The sequence below is a fragment of the Planococcus citri genome, chromosome 2, assembly GCF_950023065.1.
Source record: "Planococcus citri chromosome 2, ihPlaCitr1.1, whole genome shotgun sequence".
NCBI lineage: Eukaryota > Metazoa > Arthropoda > Insecta > Hemiptera > Pseudococcidae > Planococcus > Planococcus citri.
Genome location: NC_088678.1, coordinates 35,621,608 through 35,640,276, shown reverse-complemented (window position 1 = coordinate 35,640,276; position 18,669 = coordinate 35,621,608). Strand labels below are relative to the sequence as shown.

The following is an 18,669-nucleotide window of genomic DNA, read 5'->3' as shown; positions in this document are numbered from 1 at the left end:
TCCATCGACCAAAATTTCACCATTTCTGGCCATTCTAGAGCCTCTATGGCGGTTCGAGAATGGCCAGAAATGGTGAAATTTGGTTTGAGGTAGTTGCTATTAATCTGTGGAATAATTTACAACATTTTTAATGAATCGGTACGTACATTAAAAAAACAAAAAAACTTACATCGTCAAAAGTAGTCTATTTTGAATTCTCAAAAATTTGTCGAAAATCGAAAAATCAATTCAAACAGCTGAAATTTTGATTATGGGGGTTTCAGATCATACTGTTTCCAAAAATCGAGGCCCCGTTCAAATCGGAGATGGTCACCTCAAGAGGTTTTCTTGTAAGCATAGGTAATTCTGTATACTTTTTTACTTTCAGAATGAGAAAATGGGAGATTCATTTTATAATACATCTTGGTATGTACTATTTGCTACCCAAATCACGTAAAAATTTATTAATAATATTTACATTGTGTCAACGGAAATATGAAGTTAAATGTTTTGGAATGTACGTGGTAAATTTAAATCTGTTCATATTTGCTGTAAGAACCGTTTATTCTGTGATGAATCTTGTTATAGTTAAAAAATAGAATTTATTCATGTACCTACCCAGTACCCACAACCCACATTTATGCATTTCAAATATGAGAGATTATAGCCTACATTTTTTATTGTATTTTTTAAAATAGAGAGTAATTCTGCATTATCTATTCAAGTATGAAAAGTCAAGTACCTACCTAAAAATTAATTTTAAAGATATAGAAATCAATTCTTAAAAGTAAGTTGACAGAAGGCAAAATGGAATAATATACTCAAATGGCAAATTTGAATACTTTCGTCTACCTACGTTTTAAAAATTGTTTATCCCACATTCGAGGGAACAATAAATGTCATCTAATTAATAAATCATTCGCGCACACCTACAATATAACTATAATTGGTAAAAGTATCTACCACTGACCACATTTGTTATTATTTTTCGTCATTGACAACACTTTGAGGCGATAAAATGAATATGGTAGGTACCTATTAGAAACAAAATAAAAACAATAATTTCCTAAAGGTAACCTCTGAAACAACATAAATAATAAGTTATCATTGATTAGCATGTCATCAACAACCTTTAATGGATACCTAATTAAGTCTTTTGATATTTGTAGTTATTTATTCTTTAAAAACAGTTCCTCACTTTAGTCTCAGAATAACTAAATTTTAAGTCAAGAGTTGAAAACTGTACAGTTATTTTTATTCCAAATTTTATTCATTATTATCGTGTCGAATTAATTTTCGATATCATTTTACCCCTTACTTATTCGCCAAGTACTGAGATAAGTATGTTTTTAAATTTCATAATTAAAAGTTTCAGATTCGCTTCATCAATCAACGAAAATAAGAAATACTCTTACATTCTCCAAATAACAATAATGCTAGGAGACATTTTACTCTACGGAGGATTATTTTTCGCTCTTTTCCAAACCACTGATATGTCTTACTTAAGCACAACAATAGCTCTACTGCTTTGCACTTGTTTTGGAACTGGACTACGATACTGGTCAAAAATTAATGAGAAATTATTACACCAGATCATAAGCATAATGCTATCGACTTATCCAGAATGGCCCAGTTTTATCGATAAAAACACCTCACGAATAGCTGAAACGCAAACCGAACGAACTTCCACAGTTGAAATTATTTTGCTGTTTTTTGCACTTACACATTGTCTCTATAGTCCTTATTTTTATTTCATCACGAAGCCAGGTATTACGTTCGATCATCCTGATTTGCAAGTAGTTCCGTACTTTTATCCGTTTTGGAAAACGGAAACTTTGCAGCAACATATTATTAAAAGATCTTTCGAAATGTTGATCAACTTTTCATGCATGGTGGGGTATTTAGCTTTCACGATATTCATAATATACGTAGTTACCAACGCAGAAACACACATTAAGGAAATAAGGAGAATACTCAATGATGCGATTATTACTCGAGTGGAGAAATACATGATACAAGAAGAGCTGTGTACATTTGACAATCAGTATATTTGCGATAGCTACACTTTCGGAAATTTAAATGAGGCAGAAATACGAGAATTTTCAAGATCCATCGACGAAGAGCTCATCAAAATGATCAAATATCATCAGTTCATTCACAGGTAAAATTATTCCAGTATTATAAGACATTTTAAATCTTTCTCGCGGTAATTTAGTATATCTACAAGGGTAAGTATTAGTTTTTCTTGTTTTGAACGATTTTGAAGATTACAAAAAGAAATCAATAAATTCATGATTTAAAATTTTCTTATTGGCTTGATAGGTAGATAGGTTAGGAAATGACTGTATTTTTAAATCAAGTAGGTACAAGTAATTTGTTTCTTTTTTCCTTTCTATAGATATATCAACGACATTACAAAATTTCTGCAAAAACCCTTCAGCATGATGTTCGCATGGTATATTTCTTCGACAGTTTTATTCATTTTCAAATTTATACGGGTTTGTACATATAAGTATACCAAAACACTTATCTACACGAAGAGATAGGCGTTTTGAATAGAATTTTCAATCACCTGTTATGATAATGCAGAGATCTAAACCACGAAGGGGCATTTGACATAGTGCGGATGCCCTCCATCGCCTGTAGGGATGCTAAAGACCTGAAATGACCTGATGATTTCTCCAACTTAAATTTCAACGGAATGCCTGATTCTTTTACATAGATTTGGACTGGTGACAGTACCAAACAAAAATGATTGAAAACTCAGATCAAAACACCTAAAAATAGAATAATTTTTCATCGAAATCTAAAATGAATCAAGTTTAACGTTTAATTTATACAGATACACAACGATTACATAATTATAATCAGAACAATTACGTTGGTTGTGCACGCAGTATTGGCACTTCATTTATATTGTAACGCAGCTCAGACGATATATGAAGCAGTAAGTAGTCAAGTAGTACTTATAAGTAACAACACACATTTATGTATGTTTAATGCAATACCTGCAATACCTGCATATTAAAATGATCTGCCATCATTGATTCTCAAGGTGCTTACGTTCATTTTCGAATTTTTGAAATATGTAGGTATATATTTTGAAAAGTTGAAAAATGCAGTTTTTATGGCAATTTTAATTATAATAAAATAACTTTTGCAGACTTTTTTTTTCAAAAAAGAACCTGTAAATATGATAAATTCTCCCCCCCCCCCAACTTCAGAAACTACCAATTCTAGGTCATTTTGTAGCCTCTATAGTGAGTTTTCAATATGTATTTTTTTCAGAAATTTCAAATTGTCTTGAAGGTCCAAAAATCAACTTAAGCATCTATAACTTTGGTTGCATTTCTTGAACACCTTTTCAATCTTTTAATAGGTACATAATTAGCATGAAATTACAGAAATACCAGCACAAAAATTGATTTTTTGACCAATTCATTTTAAGATGAAAACATGGAAATCACGCTGGTGGCTTCAGAATGGCTTGAAACCAGTTTTTTGAAGTGTGAGAAAAGCTGAAATAAAGTAATAATTTAAACCAGTTCATATTTTGTTTGAAAAAAAGTTGATAACAAAATTTAAAAATCGTCATACAAACAGCTTTTCTAAATTTTCAAAAATTTGCCAAAAATTTAAACATACCTAGAATGATTTTATTATTTGAAATTTTCGGTTACAAGAGTTTCAGGGCATGTTCTTCTAATCTAGAGCTTGGTTTCGTTCAGATGTTTGCTTCAAATTTAAAAAGAATAAAATCTTGATACGATGATTTGTCATTTCAGAACGAATTAATCATGGATTCTTTTTACAATACACCGTGGTATTACTTTACACCAAAAGCTCGCAAGAACTTTCAATTTGTACTCGCATTAAGTCAACGAAAATATAAAGTGAAATGCTTTGGAATGCAAGTGGTGAATTTGAATTTATTTTTGTACGGCCTCAGAACTGTTTATTCGGTTATAAATATCATCCACATGGCGCAAAAGACTTGAATTTCGAATAAGTACCTACATCTACTTCATAATTTTTTCCAGAGGGAAAACTTGCAAGACAATTTATATGTACTTAGTTCATTAATACCGTTTGTTAATTAATTGATTATAAATTATAATTTTTTTCGAAATTTGGGACTTTAGATGTGATTCTTTAAATTATCATGTTACCTTCTGACATGCATTTATGTAACTATGTAGCCTTAAGGTTGAATCGCATTCGAATAAACCAACGAATCCGAGTTCATTTGTATCTACCTATCTATACCTACTATTTACTCGAATGCTCAATAAACTCAATGAAAAAACCTACGAAATTTAGATTAGAGTGGCTGAAAAAAAGAAGAAAATTAATTTTCTCATCTAAGAATAATTGAGAAAACTAGTAACTGGATTTGGAAAGGGTAGACCAGTGTTATTTTAGAGTTGAAACGTCTTTAATTCTGTATAAGGACCCTTTCAGCAAAATGTTTCGTTTTTCAAAAACTTTTCAACAGGTCAGATTGTTGTTGTTGTTGTTTATTTGTAAAATATACCTTCGTTTTTTTTCTCGTTTTTTCATACCTATCCTTGAATCCACTTGAAAACCAAAATTATAGACATTCAAATTTGAATCATAATTCATATCACAACACTCTTCATGCATCTATACTTTGGTCCCTCTCCCTCCGCCGTTCCTGCTTCGAAAATAATTCATAGCATTACTTGAAAATTATATAGGTATAAAATGAACATCTTGAAGAAGGAAACAACCGATATTTTACTAGAATTTAATTTTCAATATTTAATATAGGCTGCAGTACATATCAAGCTAGGAATCGCAATATGAAAGCCGGTAGGTGGTAATTTAGTAAAATTGATTTCCATGCCTATTTATAATATCCATACAAAATGAACGTAATTTTTTCACAATTGGATAATATGCTTATTTGCTTCTCATTCAGTTTATGGGTGATCAGATAAGCACATAGATCATTAATTTTACTAAACGTTTATTTTTTTCTGCAAAAGTCATAAAACAAGAATGTTTTTGAATTTCATAATTAAAAGTTTCAAATTCACCGCATCGATTCAGGAAGACAAAATGAACTCTTACATATTACTATCAATTATCACACTGGGCGATATTATATTATTCGTCGGATTGGTACTCGGAATTATCCAAACCAGAAAAATGGTTTATTTATCCACAATCATAGCTTTATTCTTTTGCGTTAGTTTCGCATACACATTGAGAGTTTTATCAAAAATTTATGAAAAGTTGTTTCTTAAAATCAGAAGTACGGTTTTATCAACGAATCCAGATTGGCCGCATTTTATCGATAAAAAACTATCCCAAAGAGCAGAATACCAAACAGAACGGAATTTCGGGTTTGAATACATATCTATACTTTTTTCAGTTACTTTCTGCTTGTATTGCCCTTATTTTTATTTAATTACAAACCCCGAAATAACTCTCGATCATCCGGATTTAGAAATTATTCCAAATTTTTATACCATTTGGAAAACAGAAACTTTGACGCAATACTTTAGTAAACTGCTTTTTGTAGGCCTGATCTCATTTTCGAGCATGGGTGCATATTTGACTTTCACAGCTTTTTTGATGTACGCAATCACCAACGTAACAGTGCATGTCAGAGAACTTAATTATCAACTGGGAAATTTTATCGATGATCATGTTCAAAGATATATGTTTTTGGGAGAATTACACACTTCAAAGTACACCTATGACAGTTACATTTTAGGAAATCTTGGTAGTAAGGCGAAACGAGAATTTTACCAAGTCACAGAAATGGAGCTTTCCAAAATGATAAAGTATCATCAATTCATTCACAGGTAAGTACAGTACATATTTTAAGAAAATTATAGAAATTATGTTCTGCCTTAACCACTCCAGCCTGATTTACAATATTTGATAGCAACTGATACGAGTATCTTTGAGAATATTTTGAAAACATTGTTGTAATTATTCAAGTACAAAAAAATATTATTTATTTTAAATTCAATTTTTTGAATATACATATTTTTTTTTAGTTTCATGACAGATATCACCCTATTTATACGAAAACCATTCAGTTTATTCTTTGTGTGGTATATTTCTTCAACAATTTTATTCGTTTTGGTATTTTTACAGGTTTGTAAAGTTTTCCTTCATACATTTTTCAGATACCTACTCAATTAAAGTGAAATAAAGTGTACATCGATATGCTTTTTTTTTTAGATAAACAACGACACCATATTCATAATGAAAATATTGTCACTTGTTATACATGGAGTATTGGCACTTCACGTATATTGCAATGTAGCTCACACGATATATCAAACGGTAATTAATTTAGGTACCCATCAATACTTACATTATTGTATGGCACAACTATATAGGTAATGATGAGAAATGAATTCGTGATTGGATCCGATCCTATCAAAAATCACATTTTGTTACAGAACGAATTAATCATGGATTCATTCTACAATGCTTCTTGGTATTATTTTTCTCCAAAAATTCGTAAAAACTTTCTATTCACATTGACACTGTGCCAACGAAAATATGAAGTAAAATGTTTTGGAATGTACGTAATTAATTTAAATTTATTTATTTATGTACTAAGAGCTGTTTATTCTGTGATAAATATCATACAAGTGGCGCAGAAAAAATAGATAATTAATCATAAGCTGACTAGCATACTTTTTTAAATATATAAAATTGAAATCATTGATGTTCGTAATAAATACAAAAAATTCAAAATAAGAAAAAAATGATCAAATTTTTTATTTTTTCTCGTTTTTCAACACTGATAAATCAAAGTGATTTAGTCGACATTTCTTCACTTTAACTTTCTCACAAGCAGGGTACTGGGTAGGTTAGGTATCTAGACAAGGTATTCTAAATCATTCAAGTGTTCATGTATGATGTATTGCATATTTTTCAAAGTCAAGGAGCATTGAAATTGCCATAAGATGGTTTTAATTTTCAAATTCTACAACTTTCTTTGCTCAGCCTTAAAGTCGTTCATAAATTAAGCGAGACTAGTCTGTGGCTACAAAATATATAAATGAAGAAGTAAGTTAACAATTGTTTAGTTGCGAGAAAATCGCTGTTAGTGAGTAAAATTTCAGCTGCCTAAATCGATTTTTGATGAATTTTTGAAATTTTAAAATCGACCACTCTCGGTGATTTATGCATTGAAAAAAAGTTTCTGCTGAGTAAAAGTTATGAAAATTAGCCTCGAAACTAATTCCAATTTTTCTGGATCACATTTCGTATTTTTGAGCCATTCTGGAGCCTCCAGCGTGATTTTTGATTCCTCCAGAATTTTTGAATATCTTCAGAAGGCGTGGAAATTAATCTTTGCAGCTAAAAATCAAGTTGCTTATTCTCGAACTATGCAACAAGTTTATCCATATTTAGGACGATTTCCAGGCAGACACCTCAGTAGGTTTTTTTGGGCGAGAATATTCAAAAGGAAAAAAATTCAAAAAACCGAATCTTCGTAGAGGAATTTTTCAAAAATTTGCTGAGCCATCTGTGTAAGTATTTCTTTGAACGAGATATGACATAGAAAAACATGTAGACCTCAGATTGAAGAAATTTTTACAATATATTTTTATTAAAAATACTTGATTAGAAAAAATAAGTAACGGATTTTTAATCCTGTAATATTCTTGTTTCACATGCAAATAATGATGAACATTTTTTTCAGAGTTGATTTTCATATTGAACGTAAATTGCCATAAAAACCATTTTTTTTTCAATTTTATAGTTCTTCAATAATATTTTCTCATTTTGAAAAAGTATAACCCGTTCGTTGGAAAAAAATGAGCGAGAAAAATGTATAAGAAAGGGAAAGGAGAGGTGTAAAATGATACAGTAAAAAATTAGTAGAATAAATTAGAAGGTCGAAAATGAAATGGAGTTTGGTTGAAAGGTAAATTTTCCAATCCCTAGAAAAAATTTTCCACTTGGAAATGACCTTAAAAGTAGCATTTATTTAATGAAAAAATTCATTGCGAGTTTTCAAAGTAAGCAATTTGATAACTTCCGTTCAATTTCAAGGAAAAAGAGCCTAGTAAATTACATTGTGGTACGTATTCAAGATCTTTTAGATAATGATAGGTACCTACGAATATTGGGAAAAAATATGGAACCTATTAAATATTCAACATACACACCAAATTTCATACCTACAATTTGGATATGCCAATTACAATTTTATATGTCTTTCCTCGATGCAACAAAAAGGAATGAACAAATAAAAGTTTCCGTTTTCCTCAATTTTTAAGCAAATCACTGTGCAATAAGTTACTTTTTAACGCCATTGAGAAAGCGTTTGTTGAACCTAATTCAAGGCACAGATTTGGACAAATATTTCATATCACCGCAAGGTATTTTTATTTCATTTTTAAAGAAATCATCAAGTACATATCGGAATAAGTAGGTACCTATGGGTAAATATTAATTTCATACTACATGTATCATTTCATAGGTCTATACTTATCAGTTTGCATTCGAAGATGTTTTTGGATTTCGCGATAAGAGGTTTGAAATTCACTTCATCGCTGCAAGCGAATAAAATGCTGTTAGCGATACTACTCGGAGATATGCTATTGATAGGTGGAATGGTATTCGCATTTTTTCAAACTAGCGAGATTATTTACGTATCGACAATATTAGCCATATTCTTCTGCGTCTGCTTTGCAACCGGGTTGAGAAATTTATCGAAAATTGACGAAAAATTACTCGTACGAATTATGGAAAAAGTATCAGGTACACATCCAGATTGGCCAAATTTTATCGACAAGAGAATATGCCAAAGAGCTGAAACACAAACAGAACGAAATTCGTGGCTCGAAATTATTTTTACAATTATCGCTCTAACATTCTGTCTGTATTGTCCTTATTTTTATTTCATAACAAAACCCGAAATTACTTGGGATCATCCTGATTTGCAACTCATTCCTTATTTTTATCCAAACTGGAAGACGAAAACTTTACAACAACATTTAATAAAAAGAACTTTCGAAGGGCTGACTTCACTTTCATGTATGGGCGCGTATTTCACTTTCACCTTATTCGTGGTGTACACGATTACTAATCTGGAAGCACACATTAAAGAAATTAACCGTTTACTCGGCGATGCTATCATTGCTCAAGTGGAAAAATACATGATATTACAAGAAGCGTGCACATCTCAGATGACCTATGGTTGTTTCATCATGAGAAATTCGAGCGAAAAAAAGAAGAGTGAATTTGTAAAGTGTACCAATGAAGAATTTTTCAAGATTATTCAATATCACCAGTTTGTTCACAGGTAAAACTTGAAAGAGAAAAAAAAACAAGAAAAATAACTTTTGCCTTGATGATAAAAAATGAGAATTTTTCAACCTATTAAAATTAAAACACATTTTCGCAATTTCATTATTCAGATTTATTATCGATGTCACCACATTTCTACAGAAACCTTATGGCGTAGTACTTTGGTGGTTCATTTCTTCAACTATTTTATTCGTCTTCGTAAGTTTACAGGTTTGTAAAATAATCTAAATACGAGTAATACATATTAGAGCCTTCTTGGTGTTTTGGTTACATAGGCCAACCTTTCATCAAAATAATCTTGAGACTAATCCGTCTGTCTCTGTTCCAAAATTTAGGCAAATAGCGATTATGTATTTAAAATGAAGGTAATGTCACTCGTCATCCATCAACTAATAACACTTCACATGTATTGTAGTATGGCCCAGATCATACATCAAGCGGTAATACCAATTTAATTTTTAAAACATACCCACTACGTGATTCATATTTTGTTTGTTTTATTAATTATTTTTTTCACAGAATGAATTAATCATGGATTCATTTTACAATACATCCTGGTATTATCTGTCACCTCAAACTCGTAAAAATCTTCTCCTTACATTAACACTGTGTCAACGAAAATACCGAGTGAAATGTTTGGGAATGTACGTTGCCAATCTGAACTTATTTATAAATGCTCTAAGGACTGTATACTCTGTAATAAATATTCTAAGAGCGACCCAAAACAAATAGAAATACTCGGTGATGATAGTTATCAAAGTTTTTATAGACATTAAAGCAGCGATGTTGCACGCAGAAAGCGTTTGTTCCTCGTTCATTTTCTTTTCTTATATCTTCAAAGATGAAGTTGTTAAATGTTCTAAGATTTTTTCATTATATTTTTGCAATGAAAATTCTCCAAAATTGAATTATAACATCTTTTATAACAAGTTGCCTCAGAATACCTAACTAATGGTAAAAAAATGAGCTCGATATTGTTCAGTTCATTTTGGTTCCAATTTCCTTCAAATTATGGTAAGTTGGAGAAAACAATGAAATGATAATCTAGCGAAGGTCTGGCCTGATATGTGAACTGGAGTACCTACTGCTGGGTTCTGGTATGGCCACTGGCCAGGCTGGAATGCTCAAATAAATGGGTGGTTGGTTAAAATTAGTAAACAAAATTTGAACGAAATCGAGGAACAGTAGGTCGAAACATCGATCAAATTATCGAGAGAAAATCCTATCAAAATTTCAATCATTTTTAAAAATTTTATACTTGGGTACTTACTTACGGCAAACTGATTAGGCAATTTATTTAACATCATTTTTATACTGGATTCTTACGAAGATGGATCAAGTCAACTTCTTTCCCCAATTATTCAGTCTTTTATTTAACAATTAAATTTTAGAAAATGTGCAAAGCTCATAAAGTTGAACCTCAAAAGCTCTCATTGGGATGTTTGTGTTTCGAAATCTCTGTAGTGTATTTTCAACAGTGGTCTAGGCAAGAGTTTCCTAAGAATGAGTTTTTGATGTCCAACTTAAGTAGGTATGTTTTCGTCTGAGCGTTGCACGTTGGTCTCACTCCCAATGGGACGTCCTTTGCGTATTATGGATATTTGAACTTATCAGTCACCAACCATGAATTAAAATTTTTGAATAAAATCATTAAATTGTCAGTCGCGTTTATTTTCAGAAAAGATCTTCTCGATCTCTTTATAAGAATAAAGTATCAATATTTTCATTTTATGATTGAAGTATAATTTTAGAGACCTGATTCTAAGGAATGGTATTTATGGATTCTCTTCAAAAAAAAATACACCATTTTCTTTAAAAGTAGATAAGTACATATGAAATAAATATGGAGATTCACGCTGAAATACAAGAAAAAAACAATCAGAAACCTTTTTAAATCACATATTTTGAATACCCATTTCATTGTAAACCCAAACTAATCTATCATAATACTTACTAAGAATTCACACAGGTATGCCAATTACCAAAAATGTCAATAGTCTAAACCTACATATATTACCTACACAAAATTTTCAAGAATCCGAGATGACCTTCATCAATTTTTAAACTAAATGTTGCACAACTTTTCGAGACATTTTCTCCTCGAAAATAAAATTCTCGTTGACTAGTACGTAAACATTTCGCATAAATGAAGACTCGGAGACATCACTATAGACACTTTTTCAACCACAATATTTATCTATCTTGAGTAAGTACCCATAAAATTAATTTCCATTTTTTCTGTTGATCGACTAATAATTAATTCAATTACCTATCGAAAATGTTTTTGAATTTCGTAATTAAATGTTTAAAATTAACTTCATCACTTCACGATGGTGAAAAAAACTCTTATATTTTGCAAATGGTGATAACAGTGGGTGATATTTTACTATACGGAGGAATGATATTCGCTCTTTTTCAAACTCGCGATATCATCTATTTATCAGCAATATTAGGCACCTTTTTTTGCGTTTGCTGTGGAACTGGATTGAGGTATTTAGCTAAAATTTACCAACAATTACTATTACAAATAATGAGTAAAGTTTTAGGAACGCATCCAGATTTGCCAAATTTCATCGATGAAAAAATACCCCAAAAAACTGAAACACTAGTAAAACAAAATTCGAAAATTGACATCATCCTTATAATTTTCGCGCTCACGTTTTGTATATATTGTCCTTATTTGTACTTCATAACAAACCCTGGGATTACTTGGGATCACCCAGATTTACTTCTTATTCCTTACTTTTATCCAAGCTGGAAGACGAAAACCGTACAGCAACATGTTAGCAAAAGAATTTTCGAAGCGTTAGTTTCCCTCTCGTGTATGGGTGGATACCTGACTTTCACTGTATTTTCGGTATACATGATTACAAACTTAGAAGTGCACATTAAGGAAATCAACCATTTACTCAGCAAAGCTATTATGGCTCAAGTAGAAAAATATATGGCATTGGAAGAATTATACACATCTCAGAATCAGAAAACCTGTGACACTTATATCATGAAAAATTCAAATGATGAGAAAGGGAAAGGAGAGTTTATAAAATGTTCCAATCAAGAGCTCATCAAGATCATTCAATACCATCAGTTTATTCATAGGTAAAGTATTTAAAGCAGATTATGCATTTCATAAAATTTTCTTCAACGAGCAGCTGTTAACAGTTGATAATTAAATTTTCAGATTTATTATCGATATTATCGCATTTCTAAAAAATCCATTTGGTTTGGTATTTTCGTGGTATATTTCTTCAACGATTTTATACATGCTTGTATCTTTACAGGTTAGTAAAATATTATGGGTAGGTACTTGAAATATCGATGTGTGGTATTTTTATTTTAAAATAGAAAAATATAGAACCTGTAGAATTAATTAAATGACAAATGACTTTATCTAAAATTTAGGTGAATAGCGATTACATATTTATAATGAAAGAAGTTTCGCTGGTTATACACCAAACGGTGGCACTTCATCTGTACAGTAACATGGCCGAGATCATATATCACGCAGTAGGTATCATTTCACATTGAATTTCGAAGCAAACTGAAGCAGTTTCTAATCTTATCAAAAATAATACATTCTATTCTTTTTTTCTATACAGAATGAATCGATCATGGATTCTTTTTACAACACATCTTGGTATTATTTTTCACCCAAATCACGTAAAAATTTTCTGCTTGCATTATCACTGTGTCAGAGAAAATACCAAGTAAAATGTTTCGGATTGTATGTAGTCAATTTGAACTTCTTTATTTACACGCTACGTCATGTGTACTCTGTAATAAACCTTTTAAGAGCCACTGAAAAAGTATAGACATGCACATGCACTCATGCAGGGTAAGTCTGATGACAGTGATGACTAATAATACTTATTACTTAATGCATTGACTTATTCAACTTTTTAATTTTCAAATACTTATTTTTTATACCAATTGTCGAAAAAAGAAAATCTTTTACTATGAAAAATTTTGCTAAAATTTTAAAGTGGAAGCCGGAAAATGAAAGTGCACCTTTACCAATCGGCGATCTCTTGATTTATTTTATTTTATTTTTTACCTTTATTCGTGTTGAACAAAATTAACGATTTCTTTCATTAAAAAATTCAAAGCTCTAGTCATTATAGTAAAGATTTCCCTCACATGAAAGATTTCAAGTACACGTTAAATGCAAAAAAAATACCAATCTAATGGCTCATTTTATAATATTTTTATAAATAATTCAGAGGACATGGCAATAAGTAAATCGACTCACCATTAAGCATTTTCGTTGGCTTTCGACTCGATCGAAGTTGGCTCTTTAGATTTTGTAGCTCCCGACGAGGTAATACATATTTGAATGATTATCCTGAAACAAAAAATTATACTTATTTGATATTTACTTCCTTATTTGATAGGCAATAAAATGACCAGACAAAGAAGAGGGAAACGATTTATCAACTTTATTAGCTAAAGATATCAATATTCCTCAAGATCATCCAGTCATTCCACCAGATCCTCCTATGTAATTACGACTTTTATCATTTTATTCATTATAAGTTCACTTTGACAGTGTATTATTCAAAAAGTAACCAACCAATGTATGAAATTTTCAGAGTAGGTACTTATTTTTGAGTATTTTGTACAACATTTAAAATAAATACGAATTCGCTCGTTTTTTTCAATTTTTCATTTTGCACTTATTTTTGGAAAATTTTTGCATTTTTTGCACAATATTCATATTTCTTGGAGTTTCAACAACGTGAGAAAATAAAAAAAGAAGAAAAAATCAAAATCCAATTAAAAACAGAAATTGTGTCATTCCGTAGGTAAAGGGCCCATTTGGTCGTTTTTATTTATCGAGATAATCGTGTTTTTAGTGAAACAGTTGAAAAAAATCGAAAATCGAGGTTTTGATGGATTTCGATGTAGAACATATCCAACTATCTCATGTCGAAGTATCAAGGCCGCAGGTGCGCCCCAAGCAGAGAAAAACGGAACTAAAGTTTTTCTATAAAGGGCCCATTTGGTCGTTTTTGCTTTTTCGCGGTAAATTCGCTTCCAAAAAAATACCCTACAAATTATACTGCACCTAGTTGCCAGTGGCAACATGTATACCATTCAAAAACACATTGTACGTTGGTGCAGCGTTAGCTGTGTGACACCGATAACGGATTGCGGAGCAGGAGGTCTGGGTTTGAATCGCACCCGGGGAGGAAATTTTTTGAAAATTTTTTTTCATGATTTTTATTTTTACAAGTTGAATTTTGACAGAAGATGTAATTTAATCATTTTTTTCTGCTTTTGAACAGAGTAATGAATTTTTATGCTAAATTTAAATTTATTAATCATTGTTTTTCAGGCTTAAAATACTCATAAACATGAAAATATTGAGAAAAAAAATCGCTATTGCAGGTGGGTAGTAATATTTGACATCAGAAACAATAATCTTCAATTTTAGGTATGAAGGTTTTCAGATTACATGAAATTTCAGCTTTTTTCAGAAAAAAAACTTTGAAGGCAATTTTCTCAAAAGTTGAGTTTTTCAAATTTTTAATTATGGATTTTTTTGGAGGTTTTTTTTGCACTTTTTGGGCTTCTATCCAGCTCATATGATTGCTCCGGAGGTCTACTTTACCCCACCACCCCTAACTCAATATCGACCAAATGGGCCCTTTACCTGCGGAATGACACAAATTTGTAAATTTGTTTTCTTTAAATATTGAGATATTCGAAGTATTTTCTGATTAAAAGTACTTCCTAATTTAATTTGTATCTCAAGGGAAGAGCAATGTAGGTTAGGGGTGGTTTGCCCAAAAAAAGTAAACATATTTAATTATTTTAAGCAAATTCAGCATAAAACCGTCACTTTGAGTTGAAAGTCACTAAGAAAACATTTCAGTTCCGAAGGCGCCCCTGGAGGGGAGAAATATGCTCTCAAAGAAGGGAATTTTTGAAAAAATCAAGTTCTTTTCACTCCTGTCGCTACCCAACCTGTTCATATTCGTGTTTTGAAAATTTTTCTTCTAGAATATTTCGCATTAATTATGCCAAAACATCGAAAAGTATTATTTCTGAAACTGGAGACATATTTTGGAACGGAGTGGTGCCAATTTTTGGATCATTATTGTCAATTTCAAAAATTCAAAAAAATAAGTAACCAAAAACTTGAATTTTTTCAATTTTTTTGCAAGTCTCATGAATGACTTAAAAAAATTGGCACCACTGCCTCCCAAAATATTTCCCCAATTTGAGGAATGATAATAATTATGTATTTCGATGTTTTGCCTTAATCAACACAAAATAATTATTGGAAAAGAACAAAATTTTCAAAACACGAATTTATCCTAAAATAAGCGATTTGCAAATTTTAAACAGCTCAGTACAATCTTAAAAATTCCAAAACAGGTAGGATAGCGACTAAAATATTTTTTGAGTAACTTTCAACTCAAAATGAAGGTGTCTGCTGAATTTGGTCTAAATCTGTCGACTTTCTTTTCGTCCATTCGCCCTAAAATGTAGTATATCTAGGTATTTACGAGATGCTGTTTAGTAAGTGTTTGAGCACATATTACTGAAAAGTTTGGGAAGCTCTGCTTTCGAAAAGCGCAATCAACGCAAACGATGAAAAGTGCAAATGGTTTACAAAAAGTGTCAACAGTTAATACTCGAAGCTCGTATTACATCACTTTGCATTATATTTTTACCATTTATGGAATAGGCTATATTTTTATAATTTATCCATTGTGAGAAATAATAGATGACAACGTGTTTTAATTTCAGTATCAATTTCATAATGCCTTTGAATTACATCGTTTCTTCTTTTTTTTTCTGAAAAAAGTCGTTTTTCCTTCGCCTACTTGATGGAAAAATTTACAGGAGCATAAACAAAACGTTCGATAAATTTTTTGAGAATTGACGTTTCTAAACCCTGTGATTAAAATTTCTCATTGACACGAATCAAAATTTCTATACCTAATAAAGACTAAGCTACACACGTCATTTATTATATTTTGAATGGTACCTAATATTTAATTGTTGCCTTACTCCGTGAAGAAATGTATAACTTAGGTGACTTGTAGCATTTTTCTACAAATAGGTACCTATTAACTATTAAATTCAATATTGACCAATAAAACTCAAAATAAATTTTAACCAAACACAGTTCCTTCAATTTCGAAGACAAGCAGAAGTTGAACAGGATTTTTTTCCAACTCCAGTTCAATATTGAATCGCTGATAATATTTTTTTACCCTTCAATTCCTAAAGATGGCAAATCAATTCACACTTGAGTACTTTTGGTGGCTTCCTTACCGAGGAAATTATTATTTACTCTCCTTATTCTTAATTCTAAAGAATGGGTTTCCTACTACACAAATGTACCTACCTATGAGTTCTATGAACAATGAAATATTACAAGTAAGTACCTCCAGCCCCATATTCTTTTCAAAAAAATTGTCTTGTTTACATTATATGTAACATGCACAGAGTATTAAATTGACATATGTACACAAATGGACAAAAAATCAAGACTGTTTTTAAAAATCAAACGTTTCAGAATAAGTAACGTGGAGTTTTTCTGCCTTCTTAAAGACGTATAATTATATAATTAGGTATTTATTATTCAAGTAATACTAACTTCGCGAGGTGTACATTTAGTTTTTCTTAATGTTTCCTTACCAATCATTTAATAGGTCAATTTATTGAATTAAATATAAGCAAGTAAAAATATTATTCCGATTAATCCGAAATAAATTTTTGTTTGATCGTTCGAAGCTATTAGCTTTTGGAAAGTGAAAGTGTGAAATGTTACACAATACCTCGATAGTAGTATCGTACCTAGCTGCATTTCGTGAAATAATTTTCGATAACCATGTTAATCGACTACTTCGTCACGGCCCATATTACCATTATTGGAATATTCAGAAATCGAAAATACGCGCACTTGGAAAAATATTTTTTGACGTTGTTGTTGGTCGTAGATATCTTTATTTTTATCGCATTCATCATCGCGTTTCCTCAAGCTGAAATTTTCGTCCATCAATGCTCCATAGTTACGACAAATCTGGGTGCATTTGTGTTCTGCGTGCATCGAATCATCGCGAATATTAAAAAGAAACAACTATTACGTATCATCAGAGCAGCTGAAAATGATAGGCATTTTTTCAACAAAACTCGCATAAAAATCAACGCCGAAAATGAACTATCGAAAACTTTTTATCCGGTTGTGACTCGTGTGCTTTATTTTCTGTTTGTTGCAACCATTATGCCATATACGTACGTGTTAATGAGTAGTGAAAAAATCAATTATAATGATCCTGCATTGTTTGTGATACCCTACCTCTATCATGTCAGAGAAGTGCACTCATTCAAAGGTTTCTTACTGCTGCAAATTTTACAGGCAGTCACAATAGGGTATTTTGCTCTCATGTTCTTCGGTTTCATGGGATTCATTAATTACATTCTGAGTAATATCAAGGCTCATATTATTGAACTGAATATACGAATGGATGGTTTAATCAGCGATTTTGTCAACCGTCGAGGTATTTTAATTAATTCCAAAGAGTATAAAAATATAGAATCAATGAAAAAGGAAAATGAAAGATTACTATTGGATCAATTCACAGATTTGATAAAATATCAACTGTACATTCAAAGGTAAGATATCCTTCCAATCAGATTTAAATAAAAAATACTTCAGGTACCTACTAATATAATTCTATTTTCAGGTATATAAAAGATTTTGCGAGTTTTCTCGGGTCAATATTCTCATATTACATTTTGCAATTTGTACTTCTGGCGTTTGGCTTCATCGTACTGGGAGCTAAGGTATTTATGAATATCAAATAGGTAAGTACATGAAGTCTATCTTTAAGCTATAAGCGCGAAGAAAATAAATATTACAGTGGGCTTTCCATACATTTCACTTGAAACAAAACTGTGACGAAAGAGGGAGACGAGAGCGTAAACAGGGGAAGCAGTTCTCCTATCATTGAGTTCTAGGTACCTACTTAAAAAACTTTCATTACAAATTAACATTATTTATGAATAATTTCAATCGAAATTTGAGTTAGGAATTCCATACAGGAAGAATTGAAACTGAAAAAATGTTTATTAAGTATTTTACTTATCTAAGGAAAGTGCATCCACCTTAATTGAATTGCAATTTCAGAGACTTTAAACTGCAAAAAAATTTAACCAATAGGATGAGAACTAAGAGCAGGTCTTATAGTTCATACATAAATATAAACTTGCTTAGTTCATCCTTAGAATCCTCAACAATGAATACATTGAATAAATTTTAAAAAAATATAAATTCTGTCAGTAATTATGTACATCTGTCCCTAATTACGCCCACCCCACAAAAAATTTAAATTGTGTTAAAAAGTTGAATTTTCGAGCAGG

At 31.0% G+C, this 18,669-nt stretch overlaps 1 protein-coding gene across 2 annotated transcripts in view; it reads right to left on the bottom strand.

Annotated features, from left to right (window-relative positions):
* The window catches only part of LOC135835557 (odorant receptor 22c-like), a 64,585-nt gene that overhangs the window by 28,894 nt on the left and 17,022 nt on the right, over window positions 1-18,669 (bottom strand). For both annotated transcript variants that reach the window (XM_065349879.1, XM_065349878.1), the window contains exon 2: window positions 13,541-13,633. The gene's annotated coding sequence lies outside the window, so the exon portion shown is untranslated. The remainder of the gene's footprint in view (window positions 1-13,540; window positions 13,634-18,669) is intronic.